The following is an 18,992-nucleotide window of genomic DNA, read 5'->3' as shown; positions in this document are numbered from 1 at the left end:
TTTGCCCTGCATTAATCCCTCCTCTCCAGCTGCGTCCCATCGATTTTCTTGTTTCGGCTTCCTTGATAACAAGAATCATTTAAAGGTCACATTTTGATGTCTGTCAAAAAAGAAAAACATTCTTAATGCACTGTGAGTGGCCTTTGAGGCTTACGGTTGTCAGAAAGCGCCGGCGGAATCTCGGCACCTCGGACAGATTAAACAGAAAAACAGCACTAAACGTGACGCGCTGGTTAGAAGTTCTACGAGGCAAAATACCACTTTCAATGAACCCATAAAATCCTCTTTTTTTTTTTTTAGAGAGATAATTCTGGCGAATTATCCCTCCTCTTGAAATGATATGGGTTTCCCTTTAAGGTAATAATTATGATGTATACCAACATTATTACCATCCGAGCATACATTTTTAATTCGGGGAGGACTGCAGACTTTGCAAAAAAAAAAAGAACTCTCGAGTGGTGCATTTGCTTTAAATAGCATCGGTGCGTGCCGTCCTGATGGACATACGGAAATACTGCTAATGAGAGGGCCGGGCCTGTGTGGAGCGCGGCCTTTGACACCAGCAGCCAGCCTCGCTTTCATCACCGCCGCCGCAGATAGAAGTTTGTCTTTTGGGCTTTTTCTTCCTTTTTCTTTGTGTGTGTGTGTGTGTGTGTGTGTGTGTGTGAGCTGTTAGCGCTCGATGGTACACATATGCCACCGCATGAATACAGTAACTGTTCAGAGATCAGCAGCAGCTCCCCTGGTTTCCACAAACACATCCAGCGTTGACCTTTTCCAGGCTCGAAGCTCCAGGATATGGAGCCGGGCATCGCGCGCGCCGCCGCCTCGGGCACTTAGGATTCTGGGAGGGAGATATGTCTTCGGGGAGATCTCGATCAAACGGAAAGCATGCGCCGGTTATCAAAGCACCTGCACTTCTGTTTGTACAGTTCTGTACACACACAAAAAAGACAACAATTACAGTCAGTCCATTAACGCAATCTTTATTTAGTGCAAAAACACTTTTGTCAGGTGACCAATGAAAGTACGACATGCTGGCTCAGTGTTTGCAAAATATGCGCCGAATTTAATTCATTTTTAAACCATTGCTACATTATGTTCATTCCCTCCTTTTTAAATGTGTAGAATGTATTTATCTCGGTTCTTAAGAGTGAACGCACGCCTATATCGGGGAGACCGACGCTGTTTTGCAATTCTCTTTAGTGCATAAGAGGATTATCCAGAATAAGAACATTAATATGATACATATTTGCAGGTTGTCTGGGAATACATTTTCAGCAGGTGGAGCTGGTGCAGGCTTCAGTAATGGCCAATCATATCAGCTTCTCTCATCTCCATTAAAACCAGCAGACAGTTTAATATGTGGGGAGGAGCGTCCTGGCTGGCTCCTCTGAGGAGAAACGTTTATTTTTCTTTTCTCTGTAGAAAGAAAACGAATATGAATACCACAGAACCCCCGAACATGCTTTTCTTACATCAAATTACATGAGAATTCCTTCAGTGGCACAAAAAAAAAGTTAATGTCATTTCAGAAGATAATAATTGGCGTTGGCTCTGAAGATTTTATAATCAATTTGGGCTGCAGCTACCAATTAATTTAATTATTGATAAATCTGCAAATTAAGTTCTTGATTAATGGATTAATCGTTTGCTCTCTGAAATGTAATCAAATATAATTTTGCAGAGCCCAAGCTGACGTCTTTTAAATGTCTAGTTTTGTCCGAGCAACAGGCCCCGAAGCAAAAAGGAAATTTGGTTTACGGTGACGTCACATAAACGTGCAAAGGTGTCCCGCTGGAGAGAAAGAAGAACGCTTGTCGATTATCAAAATAGTTGCCCAGCAGTTTTCTTTCAAGTGACCGCTCAGTTAATTGCCCAATTGGTCCGGCCTCTAAATTAATTGGGTAGAGCACAAAGTTTGACCTGTGAATAACAGTGTGCAGCACTGACTCTGCCTTAATCTCATTAAAAGTTGTGGTTGAAGAGCATTTAAATCTATAAGCAATGAAAACGTGGCATCGAAGTGAAAGAGGCCAGTAAGCACAACTCACTCGAACATGATATTGGGGAGGTGTGTGTGTGTGTGTGTGTGTGCGTGTGCGTGTGCACCTCCGCCAAATAAAGCCACGTAAATTGCTATCTGCTCCTACAGTTGCCACAGAACCCGTTGAAGCAGCACAGTTGCATGCCGATACAGCTCTGATGTCATGAGGAAGGAAATATGTTCCGCCTGTGCGAGAGGAAAAATGCTTCTTTTTTTTTTCCTCTTTCACAGTTTAAGGAAAAAGCAGCAGCGGTATAATGGAGGTTTATGAATACTTGATGAGTGCCCCTCGTTTAGTCGTGTGTGTGTGTGTGTGTGTGTGTTTGTGTGTGTTCTGCTACCTGCCCGAGCCCACACTGGCTGTTGTAGCGGGGCCCCAAACAGAGGGTGAGGAGAGTCGACTGAGTTTAGAAGAAGATGAAGAGGAGGAGCAGCAGCGGCGAGCCCTTCCACTCACTGTGTGCCTGGGTCAATATAAAACCTCATTACTGGGGTGTCATAGAACATTTGTGCACTTTCTGCTCCATCTAGCAGCAATTTTGCTGGATAAGCACTGCTCTCGTTTGGCCCGTTTTAAGCATTTTCACTAAAGAAAGGCTTGCAAACAGGAAGCCATCGCTGCTCCTCCTCCCTGATGTCAAAAAGAACACCTTGTAGGAGAAAAGGCGTTTCTTTTCTATCCATCGGGTGGCCGATGGGGACATCGGCAAGCTATTCACATGTTATTGTTAGAATGTTTTTATTTATTTTTTTTTCTCCTCATCCGTGCAAAATAGCATTTTATGAAAGCAAACAGGATGACGTGTTTATAAATATGTATGTCTGCCTTCTGGACAAGCATCTCAGCCGGTGCCACGGTGGCCACCATCGTTTCGCGGTGCAACCTTGTAATTTCATAGAGTGGGGAGAGAGAAAAAGAATCAAAGGGAAATCATAAAGGATAGAAGTGGTGTTTGGCCATCCTGCAAAGTGTTTTTTTTAGCAGCAGAGACAGGTTGAACAGAATGTACACAACAAAGATCCTGAATAAAACATGATCAGATAAAAGCCAAACATGCAGAAAATACCAGAAAGGTCAGAAAGAACCCCGGCCATAATTATGGATGGAGAATTTGCCAGGAATGCACTAATTAAACCACAGACAAATCTCCAGTCTCGACCTCCCCCTTGTCCCTGCAGCTCCTCCATAAGCCCGCATATTAATCATTGGGGAGGGGACTTGGCTGGCGGTTGCTGCTGTACTAACAGAGTGAACATTAAAAACACACAAATGCACACACATGCATATAAGCATAAGTGTAACTGAGAACGAGCTGGAGGAAGATTCAGAATCGTGAAAAGTTGGGACTGCGCTTTTAGGTTGAGGAGCTTCCTGTTAGAAGAAGGACGGGAACCAATCACAGTCGCTCACTGAACGGGAGTGGGAGGCCCTTTTTAAAAACTAGGCTCCCTCGGCTCAAAGTAAAGCAAACAAAGGCATCAGAGGTGGGCCGCATGTTGTTGTCAGTATCTTGGGCAGCACCACGCAGGTTAAAGTTAATACTGGATCATGCTGCCTCCCACCTGCAGAGAGCCCTGTGTGTGTGCGTGTGTGTGTGTGTGTCTGTGTGTGTGTGCAAGACTGACAGTATCACGCTGTTCCCCTCCAGTAGTGTGTCTGTAGGTGTCCTTCTTGTTAGTGCCGGATGGCTGGTGATGATCGGACTGATCCGCTTTCGAGTTTGATTTAGCAGAAGTGTACCGCACACTGCCTGTGGGGAGGAACCGAAAGGAAAAGAAAAAAAACATAGAAATATCTCAAAATGTAATGTCGCATTACATAAGCTTTATAAAGAGTTGTACCGGTTACATATAATAAATGAAGACCTATCTATTTTGTGTCATTCGTATTCATTATCTCGGTGTAAAAAAGCTGTCTTTGCACAGGAATGCGACATTTTTTTAAATACCTGAACCGTTCCTCACATCCTGGTATCGGGGAGAATGTTCTACAGTTCCCCGGGATCCAGATGGCTAACTGTACACGACCTCCAGCGCTGAATGATAAATGGCAACAAAAAAAAAAGCACATTTCATCCATCGCCCAGCTTATACCTCTCTCGGCTGCACACTGATATTCCCGCTGAACGTGTGGTGAAAAGCACAGTTGGCTGTACGGATGTGGGCTGCACTGGAAATGATTTTGATATAGAATCATCCCGTTCAACAGCTATTCTGCTTAGAAGCTACCTTCGCTTCTGGTGTTCACAGATGGAGGTTCACGGGCTGAAAAACCTGCCGGCTGATCGGACAAAACGAAGATTAGCACTTTTCTATAATATACCGGTCGTGAGCTCACGGGCGGCTTTTGCTGCATTTCTGTCTGTCTGGCGTGCAAGAAATAAAGCTCAATTATCAAATGTAAGGGCCGCTCTCCTGGTTTAAAGTCGTAAGGCATTGAGAGAGGAACACACACACACACACACGTCAGTGCCATAAGCATTGTTCAAGGAATTTACAGTGTTAATTGTGTGTTATACCGCACCCTGTGGGGCCCCCTATAAAAGCAAGCCATCCAGTGAATTAGCTTGTACGTATTACAACACAGTCTGAATGCGGTGTCTGAGGCTCGGCCCTGTGTGCTTTTTGGTTTTGGTTGTTGTCGTGTTCTGTTGTGTTCGGGGCTCTCCAAACGGTCCGTTCTGGGATTGGAGCCCTGGGGCTCGCCGAGCCACACAACCGCCCCTGTCAAAGGAGGCCTGCTGGCTGGCTGGAGCAGCCACAGAGAGTCTGTGGCCTTCACAGTTAATCATAACGCCGACTCACTCTTGCCTGATTGTACTGGCGGCTCCAGGGATCTGCCATAATTGGATCCTTGTAAGTGGGATGGAGGAGCTAAACAACCAGATTGCTGTTTGTTTATACCTTTTCATATATTAGTAACGTGCCGAGACTTCTCAAGCAGTCTCTCAATGCTCGCCGCTCTAATTAGTAATTCATTCTTAACATATGCCTCAATTGTGGCCCCATCCAGCTATTTGTGATTAACTCGGCTTTAATTAGAGTTGCTCATGCAGACTTCGGGCTCTCCGCGTGGACGTGTAGTGGGCACTTGAACACCACCAGTGGCCCTGCGTGGGTTCATGTGACAAAGAGGTGCCCTTGATGGATGGGCAACTTTCTTCGCTCGGCACAGTAAATTTCACATTTGTTTTGAAATCCCAGAGAAAAGAAAAAGGTACGCATGTGTATGTTTCGATCAAATCAACAAAGCAACTAATAATTCCCCCCCACCCCAAAAAAAATGAATTAAAGGTGAAATGCGTACATTTTTTGTACACGTCATTGGCGGCGGCGAGCTGTCTGAAGCAATGTGGACGCCTGCTGCTGTTTGTGTGAATGCAGCAATGCAATCCATGGCAAATGTTGCAGCTAGTGAAGTGTGATACAACCGAGCTTATGCTTGATTTCGATGCATGAAAATACAAACGTGGTGTGAAATCGACGCTTCCAGTCCACTGGCTCTGTCTTGCAATGAATGATTTATTAACTAAAACATTACAGATACCAGTTTTAACTGGATCCAAATATCAAAGCACTTTGATATGAATACGTGACACATTGTATTATTCGCTGTGAATCCTTCAGACACAGACAGACGCACACTGAGCTTCATCCAACAATTTCTCACCTCTCTAATACTTGTCACCTCCCAGTGCTTTGACAAGCTAACTTAATCAGCGGGGATTACATATTTCTTTTATCGGTTCCTTTTGCAGTAATTAACTTACACGTTTGTCAGACAGCGGCCGCCATGTCACCTTGGGGAGCGTGTAACTGTGTACATTTTCATGCTAAGAAATTTCAATATGCCTTTTTATATAAGCTGAAACTTTTCTAAATAACTCGAGAGGCTTTCATATTGTCGACACTCGAAAACCAAAAGCCAGTAATTAAAAGGCGACAGCTTTGCAGATTAACGGATGGCGTGGAGTTTGTGGGGAAACTCGTGCAGGGAAGGGGGCATTTAGTCCCATGGCCGTGAGTTCCCCCACAGATAAAGCTCATTTTCTCAAGCAGTGGGGTAGAAAGAGTGGAGAACACAGCCCATTTGGTTTTGGCCTCACATGGGGCCCACAGGGATAGCCAGCATTTTATTTAAGGTCACCAGGAATAAATGGGATTCAGGCTGTGTGTGGCAGGTTGCAGTGGACAGGGCCCAGGCTGGGGCCCTCCACCCCTGCTGCCCCCAGGCGCCCTCTCCATCTCGTCTCACAGGAGAGAGAGAGAGAGAGAGAGAGAGAGAGAGAGAGAGAGAGAGACTTTCCCTGCCTTCCATTTCACTGTCTGGAGACCTGGCTAAATACCTCACAACTCTCCTACATCCAATACCAGCACTGTGTCAAAGGGTAATAGCATGTTAAAATCCCCCTCAGGTTGTTCAAAAGGGCGAATGCAGAACAAAAAAGGATCCCGATAGAAAAGCTCTTAATTCCATTTAGCTCGATAATGAGAAACAAAGGGAGAGGGAGTGAGAGAGAGAGAGACAGACGTGGGGAGTGCCTGCATTGTTGGGTCAGCCATGTGTAACACATAAAACGCCGGCACCCCCTGCTAGACCGCATCAGATGATCCTCTGCTGGGTGACACTTCGCTTGAGCCACTCAGTCATAAAGCCCACAAAACGCTTTCAGGGGAATGAGTGGCCATCACGGGTTTTAAGGGCTTTTCTCTCAGGTGGAGGCAACAACAAAAAAAAAAAGCTACAGAGATGGATCTGGCTGCCAGTCAAGCTTTGTATCAGTGACTGTGCTTTTGAGGAAATACGAGAGGCTGGACCGCTGTCCCATCACAGCGTGATTCCGAATGAGAGGGATTGGAGCTCACGCTGGAGCCAAGCTGCTCTGCAGAGCTGTGAATATGTGAGTGGGCCATGTCTCGTGGTGAGGATGGCGAAGAGGGGGAGGGGAAGCCCCCGTTTTGCTCTACCTTCAGACTTGAGACGCACCGTTCAAGTGCTAAACGGGAACCAACTGCATCCCTCGTATGTGTCGAGTGCTCCGCCTAATCACTTCTCACCAATTCTGCCTTGTTATCTCCTAATGTCTCATAAATGTCTGTAAATGTGTGAAAAGAAGAATCTTGGTGTATATAGCGTACACGCTACTGAGGTAATTGATATTGTGCTGTGTCAGTGTAGCAGATCCAATGCGAGCCGTTTCATGGCAGCAAAGAGAGTGGAACTACATAACCCACGGATACACATTGATATCAAATCCTTGTCTAAATAGTTTGTGTTTTTATTCGATAGGATATGTCAGTACATCAAACATTCAAACGGCTCTTCACATACCGACACACACAATACCAACGACACATGTAATCCGTGTTTGTATAAAGGTTTATTGAATAGATTTTCAAAAGATGTTCTACAACTATACACGTTTTAAAAAAGCAATGCAGTCTATAAGTCACTTTCTATGATGATCATCGAGGTAAACAATACCTATTATGACACATTTAAAGAAAACTTGAATATTAAGATCGGCCCAACGTTGTTAAAAGACAGAATGGGGGGGGATAGAACAGCACTTTAACATCACAGCCATTGTTTCATTTAAAATCCAATGTGTTCCAGTACTAAACCAAAACAATGAAAAACCTACACGGCCCAACAGTTATTGACTGCACTGTAAACCGTAAATGCATTTGTACAAATTAATTATGGCCTGAAAATGATCCATAGTATTGAAAAAGAATGGTCCAAAATGTGTCTGCTGTATTGTTTCCCGTTCCAGAGACTGTATATTAGAAAAGTCACCGTGACTCGCACATTGGTTTGTTGTTGTTGTTGTTGTTTTTAAACCATAAGTGACAACATAGGGTGGTGCTAACTGTAACACAACATTTGTAGGAGACTAAAATGTCACAATTAACTTTCATGAAGAGTAAAAAAAAGGAACGAAAGAGTACACAGATGTAGCCGCGCCCTAAAGCTTACACTGCTTCATCTATTCTTCTCTAAATTGGACCATAATGTACGAAATGAACATCACGCTGTATTGAAGAAGACTTCAAACTATCGATTGAGACCATAAACTCACGTTTACTGAGTTAATAAATCCAGTGAGAACTGGAACCAGGGTCCTTTTCTCACAGTCTTCTTTCGCGCTGAAATCATGATGTAAAAGTAGCTTTTCCCCAGTGAAAGATGTAGTCTCCTCGAAGCTCATGAAATTTAATTGAATTTAGTTTAGAAAAAGAAAGACAATTCTGTTATAACAATCATCTCCTTTTATAGTCATCAATTCAACCCAGACAGATGGACTATAAGAGGTTCCCACTGTATTATCATTATAAATCAAGCTGATTATTTTATCTGGATTATTCCAAAACCCAAAGATATTCCGTTTCCAATTATAGAAAGCAAAGCAATGAACCAACGTTTTTTTTTTATCCGAGAAGCCGGAACCAGAGAGTGTTTGCCAATTTTTCCCACCACTGAAACAATTAAATCAATAATCCAAATAGTTGCTGATTGATTGACTAGACAGATCGTCTTGCCTATGTGCAAACCCCTTTTTATTGCGGGTGTCTTTTTCCTTCCATGCCCACAACCAAAATCCAACACATTCAACCTCTGCTCCCCCCAAACATATGCCTGGAAATTAGGCAGGAATGTGATTATGCAGATTGAGAGAGGAGCCATGGGTACCAAAATGTCAGATGTCAGGTATGCATTTTCAGACCCTTGTGGGTTGGAGATGATGATCATGGTAATTATTCAGCATTTGAACAATCCGTTTTTCTGTGCGCAACAACTGGGATGCACATCTGCCCAGGGACCCGATGTTGGTGTTTGTCTGCCGCCACAAACACGAGCGCGTTAGTCGGAGAGGTACAGCGCGAGGCCGCGGGAGGCGAGAGGCGGAGTAAAGCGATGGCGAGAGTGCGACGTCGTGCGTTTCAACCCCGAGACACACTTGAGAAAGAGCTGCTGCACCTTGTGCCCAATTCCCTTTTCCTTTTCTTTTAGCTTCTATCCTTTGCTCCTCTTAGCATTAAAGAGATTGGGCTCGAAGTGGAGCAGATATCAGTCATCTTCATCTCCCAGCTGGGAGGGAGGGAGGGCTGGCTCAGGCGTGGGTTTTCCTCTCTTTTTTTTTTATTCCCCCCCCCCCCCCCCCACTGCAATCTCTGCATCCTTCTCATGCACTCTGTATATTCCGAGGCCAGCTTTTGTGGTTTAATATGCATGATACATTTTATCCCTGTGTTCATACCCATTATCCGTTGGACCCCCAGACACACACACACACACACACGCACACACACACACACACACACTCCCCTCCCCCAGACTCTACCTCTGCTGACAGGGAAATGCCACGCTATGGATGGCCAGCAGGAGAGGGAGAAGGCCTCCCCCGTCCTGGTAGTCATTAACCCCTGTGACTGGAGAGTGACCCTAACACCTACACACCTACACACACACACACCTACACACCTACACACACACGCGCTCATCATAATCCTTTGTCGTCACCCTTTGATGTCCCTTTCAGTCCTGATGTACTCCGCTGAGCACACAGACATGGCTCAGTTCCCTTATGGCTGCCTACTCACACAACACACTTCACACAACACTCCTGTACTCCACACAGACACCCGTTAACTGCCAAGGACATTGGTTATCTCTGTTGATAATAGATTTGGACTCCTTTTGTAAAGTGATATTATCATGCAGCACTTGAGCTCATGGAGTTTTGTGCTTGAGAAGCTCATAAAGGAGTGTGCTGAATGGTTACTTAACACGCATCTGTTTCTTATTTCGCCGCCGATGCTTTTTAAGTGTAGCCAGATTCTGACCGCGATCATCTTCCTATAAATGCCAGTTGTTCTTCAAAGTCTTACTTTGCCGGGCCACTTGACTTGTTCGGATGCTTATGGGGGAGCTTTGGCCTGAAAACTCAGTGTTCCACATCTGTGGCACAGGGACCTTGACCTCCAGGTCTTCTAACAGAAGGAGAAGAAGAAGAAGGAGGAGGAGGAGATGAAGAGGACAACAGGACCAGACAGACTAAAAGAGGTTGAGTGCACCCAGACAGGCTGAAAGCCTATTGGCTCCAGAAGCATTTTGGGCTCTGCACTAGGCAGAAAGAGAAACTTCCACCATTAATTGTTAACTAGGGTCAACCCAGTATACAAGTAGAGCATGTAAACAGTCAAACTGGCCTTCTAACAAGCTTGACTCTTAATTTTACATTCTTCCCCACTCCCTCCGGCTTCCATTACATATGAAACCCCCTTATGAAAAAGTCATGAATGCAGGAATGTTTCCAGGAAAACAGAAGAGATTAATTAGACAATCTAGTATCGGCTGTGGTTAGGTATGCTTCTGTACCACCAGGGGCTCTGCGTTACAATGTCGAGTGATAATGTATCTTAAGAAGTGTGAGGATGTTCTCATCAAAGTTGGTTCTCGGGTGTTGGGGAGCGACTGCTGCTGCTATCTCCAACAGGTTGCATTAAGACGTTCCTGAAATCCCATAAATTCTGATGTTGTTTGGTGCAGAAGACCACAATTTTGATACACACACATCGCCAACTGAATTTGAGGTGGCCACATTGCATTGTGGGTAATGTCGGTGCCTGGTTGTTGACAAGGGAGAAGAATGAGTGAAACAAAGATGATATCTCGGGTTCTGGTGCATCAATCTGACCATCGGGAGTAATGCCTCTGGCTTATGGCAGCAAAGGTTGCCCCAGCTTCGTGCGACACAAACACACTATTTCACCTGGAAAAACGTTGCATTCTCTCAGCTGGAGCGCTGCAGGTAATTATAAGGTTAACAACACGTTGAGCGTTGAGACGTGCTGTTTTAAAACCACTGTGCAGTCTTTCAGGCATGTGATAAAACTTCAAAGTGGACCGGTTAATTTTTCATCTTCTCAACAGTACTTGTAGCAACACGGCCGCACTAACTTATGTTTAATTTTATTTTCCTGAACATGGTAAAGTACGAGCACGGTACATCAGCTTCTATACCTCTTTTCTTCAGCTCTGTTTGAAACTCCCTGTCCTGGTTAGTGAGATATAATGGTAATGGTATTATATTGATAGTAATAACAGTAAAATGAGATTTTAGCGTAGTAAGTGCTTTTCAACATGATAAAGTGCTGCCCAGCACTGGCTGGTTTCTTAGGTCTTGGGTGTGGTTTTAGATTCTAAGGGGTAATTTCTCCCCACATAATAAACCGACAGAAGTAATCGTTTTTGAACACTGAGACATTTTCTGATTATGATTAAGCGGGATGTATTATGGCGCTATACAGTTTTTTAGTGATTTCTGTGTTGCTGAGTGTGCATCAGGAGAGCAAAAGAGTTTTTTTCCCCTTCTTCTTCTAATATCTTAACTTTGAGGGGCTTTGCATCGAGTTATTTCGGTGACAGACAGATTTCATTTCTGCTGCATCCCCCGCGCTTTATCTAATTTCTTTTGTTGTGGCTTACACACAGAATGTTTTGCAAAAATTCAATTACCGGGGCAGAGCCTTTTGGAGATTCTGCAAACACAGACGTATCGGCCGTGTATCTCCCTCACCCTGAAAAGTGAATAGCTACAGTGGAGTTTCTAATTTATCCAAAGCAAAAAACGGTGCTACCTCTGTTAATCATGCCGAGTGGGCCGAGAGGCCTCGATAGGCGCGGACCGGCACGGCCTGAAAACACGGCGGCCTTATTTATTGAGGTTTGTGTTCTCCTATTCTGCGGTTGCGTAATGCATTCAAATGAGGGCGCAACAAGCCAAAGTCACAGCAAGTTGCCGAGGGAGTACGTCGAGCATTGTGCCGACGCTTTTTATTCCAGTCTCCTTGCCTCTTTCCTGCTCTGCCCCCCCCACCCCCCTGTCAATAGAGCTCATTCAGCTGAGGCCTTTTCTTTCACTCTGTGTTGCATTACGGCGACAACTGCCTCTTGACGGAGGAGAGGGGACGGCGCGTCAAGGTCAGAGCTGTGCACTAATTAGCAATCGGCGCTGAACTGCTGGCTTGACTCCGGTGCCCTTCACCCCCGAGGGCCTCGTGGCATTATCTGCGCGTTGTGTTTTCTATCATGCTCGCGCCTCTGCCCTTTGTCTTCCGCTGCAGCGGCCAGCCATCGGAGACTCTGCCTATACAATACATACCTCCTCTATTACGCCCCAGACTTGACTCGGATTGGGCAGTCATATGTGACAAGCAGACAGAAGGGAAAGGAGAAAGAGATAGAAGAAGAGGAGGAGGAGGAGAGGTGGGGGGGTGGCGGCCAGCATTAGCATCCCACTGGGCTTTGTGTGCTTGTTATAGCATGAGATCACACAGACAGGAGAGGGCAAGAGGGAGAGAAGGTGGAAAAAAAGGGAATGAAAGAGCAACGCCACGATGGCCATCGGAGGCAGCGAGAGTCCAATTGATAGCAACACAAACAAGCGGGTTCACTGAATAATGATGGCAACAGAGAGCGCGGTGGCAAAAGTTCAGCCGTATCTTAAGGGGTAATTTTAGGCCTTTCGCTTGGGAACGGCAATTTCCTCCAGCTTCTGTCTCTGAGCGATATTACTGTGGAATCATTAGACTAATTCATCATCCTTGACTTCTTCGTGTTTTCTGCTGCACAAAAAACAAAAAAAAAACATGGTTTTGTTCTAATTTGCGAGCCATGGAATTTAGATGCGGGCTCCCGAGTCCTGCTCGTTCTCTTCTCCACAACTCAAACACGGGATCGGTCGCGATCAGTTGCTACGGGGATAACACGAGGCCTTTTGGCATCCGCCGGATTGTCAAATTAGTGTTTGTGTTGCGGAGCACGTTGAAGTATTTCCTTGTATATCACTGTTTCATTGCACGTATTGAGTACCTACTGTATAAAGCCTGTACGGCACATTACAATAAGTGCTTTGCATTACATAGTAGCAGTTGCCCAGAGATATTGATCCAATTGGGCATGAACATCATATGCTTTTTTTTTGTTGCTGTATCGTATTTTGCTTCATAAAAATAAAATAAAAACTCCCTACATAGACTGGCATTGTTGTTATTACATGCGGCTGATATGTATTCCATCTCTGTAACGCTTTGCTGGGAGCGGCGAAGGAGATATGTTAACAAGTCTCTTCTCTAAGCAGCATCCATATGGATGCCTCCGCCCTGCTCCAGTCGCTGTAGTGGCAACTCACAGACCGACCAAACACATGCATGCCGCTCGCCTCCATTCATTTTTGTTTATTATGTATTTATGCTCTAAGCCCGAGATTTGCCGTGATCAAATGCATCTGTTTCGGTATGGATCGGTGGGTGACTTTGGCACGCCACCACCTCCATCACATCCTGCCTCCCATCTATACCTCTCCTCTGCTTCTACTCAGCTCTCCCTCTCTATCCTCTCTCTCTCTCTCTCTCTCTCTCTCTCTCTCTCTCTCTCTCATTTCTTTCTTTTTCGCCCTCTATGTTTCTTTTATTTTCCCCGTTTCCTTTTGAGCCTCTGGAGCATTTGAGTCTGCAGACTGTATGAATCACCAGTCTTGTTCTGAAAATAAGATCAGTTCACTTAATGGTCAAAGGGTATGTTCAGCTTTATTAGCCAAATCCAGGGACTTAAATAAAGAGGTCTTGAAAGGGACACGGCGCAGATTTCTCTCCAAACTCTTTTTAAATTACTTATTTCTTTTTGAAGAGCCTTTATTTGTAGCCCCTCTCCCCCCCACACCCCGATTTCAAATTAACGTAATGAGTAGAGCATGTGTGTTGTACAAACATAATTAAAATGTCCATCACAATCATTAGATATCCCAAACGTTTGTTAAATTCTGACTCGTAAACATGAAAAACACATTGACTTTGAAACGGATTAGATTCAGATGACAAATTGTTTCCTTAAATGGACAGTCACGCGCCCGTGGTTTCAGTAATTTGTTTCGAATTCTTTTTTCGAGCAAACATTGCAAAATGTTCTCGTCTTCAGACGGAATTTCACACTTTCTAACATGTCTCCTGGCGTCAAAAATAAATAAATAATCAAAACGCGGTCCGAATTTATGCCTTTTAAAAAAAAAAAAAAAGTTAAAATTTTATTTTTTTCTTCTTCAAAATACAGCAGCAGCTGTTAACTACAACATCAGCAACAAACAAATATGTCCTGAGCGTTGTGCTGTCTGCCGAACGCATCGGAGATTCAGTCTGGCATGAAAATCCCATCAGCTTCTTGGCCCGCTGTAATAGAGACATTTTTTTTTTTTTTTTTTTTTACTCATTATGTCCTAATGCCATCTCTTCAATACTCTCAGTGCATGCTGGTAAAAGAAAGGTATGCCCTCTCAGCACTTCCTCCGTGACACGCTGGCCAGCAGTGGACAATCGCTGGTGCTTTTAGTGAGACTCCGTAATGAGGCGAGTTGTAGACATGCAATCCGGGCTGAATGACCAATGAGAAACGAACATGACAAACAGTGATGGAAACATATTTAAAATACATCATTATAGCGTGAAGCACAGCCACAGAGAGGAACACGTCCGTATGCATACTGCAGTAGGTATACAGTCGGCAAGGAATATGTTTGCATAACATCGACCTAATGCCAAACATATACAGTAATGTATTTATTTTAAACGTCCGATGGCAGAACAAAGACTTTTTTTAATATTTATTTGTTTCTAGAGAAAACACATTTATCATGCAATTAAGTATCAACGGTCATTTTTATTTCTCATTATGAAGGGGGAAAAAAAGTGCTAATTCTAAATATTGTCTATTGTTATTTAAAATGTGAACTACATCCTATGCAGATGCGTCATCTTCGCTCCCGAGAAGAAAAAGATAAAGTTTGTGCCTGCTTAGGGAAACGGCAACTTAACCGGCTTCTTTTAGTGCAGTCAGCGATTGCTCGGCACTTGAGCTCCACATTGCATTTTTAATCTCTTTGTTGGGTGAAGATGAAGTGCGGATCACTTGTGCCCCGCTCATTATTTTCAAACATTTGCTTTAAGGTCTTGCCTGGCTTCAGATAATGTGCTTTCTAGTAATCTCATGACATTGTTAGCATTGGATTTAACAAATTAGTTTTCTTTTTTCCACGGAGAAGGTGAATAGTGAAACATTTTTAGTAAACAGTGGAATCTGTTTATTTTTGCTCCGCTCCTATTATGGCAAAGCTTTTTAAAGGCAGTTTAGTGATGTGCAAATTAAGTTTGAAGCAAAAAAAAATGGTGTGCAGCCGCCATCCGAAACGCCTTCGCTCTCCATGATCATGTCTCTGGAGGCTGCAGAAGACGTAGCGCGCATTTGTTTTATTCTTCTGGCATGTGACATCATTAATTGACTTTGGACAACGAATCGCACGCCGGTAGAAGACATTTGTTTTAAATGGATGATGACTGCCTGGCCTGCTGTTTAAACAGCCTTGCAGGCTTTGGGGCAGGTGGAGGAAGAAAGCGATTATCCGTCTTCATCATAATATCAAGGTCATGGACGGGTAGCTTAGCTAATCTCCTTCTCCTCATATCTCGTACGGGGGGGGAAAGAGCTGGCAGGCCTGCCGTGTATTGAGCCCTCTCCAGCCCAAGACGGAAGACCATGTCGGCTCCGCACAAGGAAATATGATAAAGTGCACTGAAACAAAGAAATTGAAGAATGTGCAGGAACCCCGGTATTCGCAAATGATGTACTGTACACATCCGCATCGAGACACCAGCTGCTAAATCAAATAGGAGATAATCTATGCATATTCAAATTATGTGCCAAGCTATATAATCTTCGGCATCTGCTTCATTATGCATAGAATACACCATTTTGAGCACATATTTTCCACCCAAACACCATATCCCTGTTGGTGCACTCGGCGATTAAATATTGTACCAGACTAATATCAGGGGCATGATCAAAGCACAAAGCGTGCGTGTGTGTGAACTTAATAATTATAGACTCATGTTGACAGATGAGATGGGGTAACGGCTCTGAAGTGCTGGATCTGGAAGAGAGTTTTGCTCCCCCCTCTCCCACAAATAGATTTGCCCTGCACAAGGTTTTATCCCCATTGTTCATTAGACTTCTGAAAGAATAATTAACAAGGCCTTAAAACACAGCTTTTATGGATCACCTGCTGTCCCCCCAATATCATTTTTGTGATTGCGCAGCAGAATACAGCGAGAAGCATTGACGCTAACGTCTGGCACCCGAATGCCTTACAGGATCAGTAACTCTCCAATTAAAGCAATATATCTCCGTCTCGCGCCTGGCATCGTAGCACTGAGCTCACCACAGGCCTCGTCCGCATATACTCACACCAAACTTCTTTTTATAATCGGAACGTGGCCCCGAGATAAGAATAAACTGCCTAAATGCACTAATGCAACGCGCGGATACATTGTGTTTTATGAGGCTGAACTGTATTGTATAGTGGGTAAGCCAAGAGCATGGTAGAATAATGGGTGGCAAGGACGCTGTTTCTTTTGAAAGTAGGAACAAGGGGAAAGCAGCATATGCTTTCATTTTAAAGTTACAGATTAGGCGAAGGACATTGCCCCCTTTTTCGTCACAGGCTGGCGCCGCGGAGAGCACCGCCTCCTTTCGGGGGGCTGCGCCGCGCTCCTCACGTGGATCCACGGCGCCTTCTCAAAATGCACAAATAATATCCGTCATGTCTAGGGTGGGGTGGGGAGGAGGAGGAGGGGAGGGGGGCGCCGAAATCACAAGGTAAATATTATCATCCAACAAGCAAACAAACAGTCGTTTGTGCGGTAGATAAAAGGTGAAGCGTGTGGTGAGGTTAATGGGGCCGGGCTATTAGCATTGTCACTCAGTCTGCCAGGTCTGACAGTGCAGCTCAGTCTGAGGGCCTCTCCTCCCCTCGTCCACCTGCTTATCACCCAGATAAATTAACTCCGGCAGACAGGAGAGGCAGGTGGAGCGGAGGGGGTGGTGGGTGGTGGGGGGTGGGGGTGCAGATCCTCACCTATCGCAAGACGGGAACGCCGGGCACAGATCATTGCTCTGTTGACTCTAGTTAATAGCGTGGGGGCCACAGTGTGTGTCAGATTTTTTTGGGGGGGGGGTCCATGAGATTGACGTGCGGGGCAGGCGAGTAAACACTTGATAATTAAACACAACCGCATGTTTGTCAGAGGTGATGACAATGCCCACAGACCCCCCCGCCCCCCTCCTCTTTCCACTCAATTCTTCCAACTTTGTGTCAGGCGACAATTCACCCTGCAGGAGTTCCTCCAACCCTCAACGGCGAAAAATGCTTAATTTCTCACGGCTTTTCCAAAAAGATCGACGTGAGGCGCACTGTGATCTGACGCCGCCAACGTCACGGACAACTTGGTTCGGGTCCCCGAATGATTGCGAGAACCGGATGCAAATAACGGTCTCTGATGTGTCACCCAAACGCCACCGTTGCATCTCCTTCCTTTTTTTGCACAGTTCAAAGAACATTTATTGATTTAAGGAAATGTCGGACATTTTGGGTAATGAGTTGAAACAATTGATACTGCTCTCATGTCTGTGCCATATATATATATATATATATATATATATATATATATATATATATATATATATATATATATATATATATATATATATATATAAATAAGCCAGCTGTTGGTTAGCTTAGCTTAGCACAAGTTTGGAAACAAATGAAAAACAGATGGTAAATAATCTGCCATCAGTACCTGTAAAGCTCACAGTAAGCGTATAGACGTCAGGTTGTGGCTCTACAGGGCTCATGTTTGAGGCTATTTCTCCAAGGTTATTTCTGACTATTTTTAGTTTAGACCAAGAAATGATCAGACCAATAACCGCAGCTTTTGTAGCGATTAAACAAACGATGTATGACTGTGGTGTTTTGTAGTGCCGTCCTCGCACTACATACAATACAGCCAACTACACAATACATTGATTCAACTGACAGATCTGGGAAATTGAGTTTATCCACAAAAGATCACACAAACGCACCACTTTAAATCGTGTGTTGGCCAGAGATGTGCTCATACTGTAAGTGTCTTGGAAGTGAGTCATTCGGCATGATAACGCATACATAATAAGAACTAATCAACTAAAGACATCTTGGACGACTAAGACCAAAACGACCGATTAGTCGACCAATCGACTAAGAAAGGGCAACGATCCCCCATTCATGTGTTTTAAGCAGATGACCAATGCTTTGATGACGACGGTCTCAATATGTCGGGATTTATTGTAAAGTCTTTGCTACAAACATGGATTGTTGACTCAAGACTTCAAGATGAGAGCGTTTCAATTCGAATGCATTCACTCGGCTCTATTGGGCCCGCTATGCCTTGTGGGTGCTCTCTGTTTAATTGAACACTCGTTAGAGACGGCGCCGTTATACACCCCCACAGTTTATAGTGACATTCCTCCAAATGTAACGTAATTGGGTTTCGGCAAAAAAAAAATGGTGGGCTGAATGGATCCAGATCTGCTCTGTAACTGCATGCGGTTTGTGTTCTCTCGCCGGCTGGTCATAGAAGAAAATTATTTTTTTTGGGGGGGGGAGAAGTGTGTGACACTGGCTGGCAGCCAGAGCATATGACTGGAACAGGAAGATTACAGGCGCGGGTAAAAGGGAACAGTAATTGAATTCCGGAGATCCTGACGCACATCACACCCGACCGAGAGACAAGAGAAAGCTTTTTTGCTCGATGGGGGAAAAACTGGAGGGTAGAGAGAGGTGAGTCCTCTCACTACACGGCCCCTCCCCCTGTTAGTGCCACTCAGCAATGCCGGAGCCATTGCTGTGTTAACAGTTTCTGTTCTCACGGGACGGGAGAGCCCTAACTGTCGGCCACCTCCAGTTGGCCGAGACCGGTGAAACCACTCCACTGTGTCTACTTTATATTGGTGGTTATACGACGCGGCGCTGCCAAGAATGGTCTTTTCTGCTGCTGAACATTTAATAGAAACAAA

The sequence above is a fragment of the Cyclopterus lumpus genome, chromosome 7, assembly GCF_009769545.1.
Source record: "Cyclopterus lumpus isolate fCycLum1 chromosome 7, fCycLum1.pri, whole genome shotgun sequence".
In the NCBI taxonomy this organism is placed as follows: Eukaryota; Metazoa; Chordata; class Actinopteri; order Perciformes; family Cyclopteridae; genus Cyclopterus; species Cyclopterus lumpus.
Note: the sequence above shows the minus strand (reverse complement) of the source record.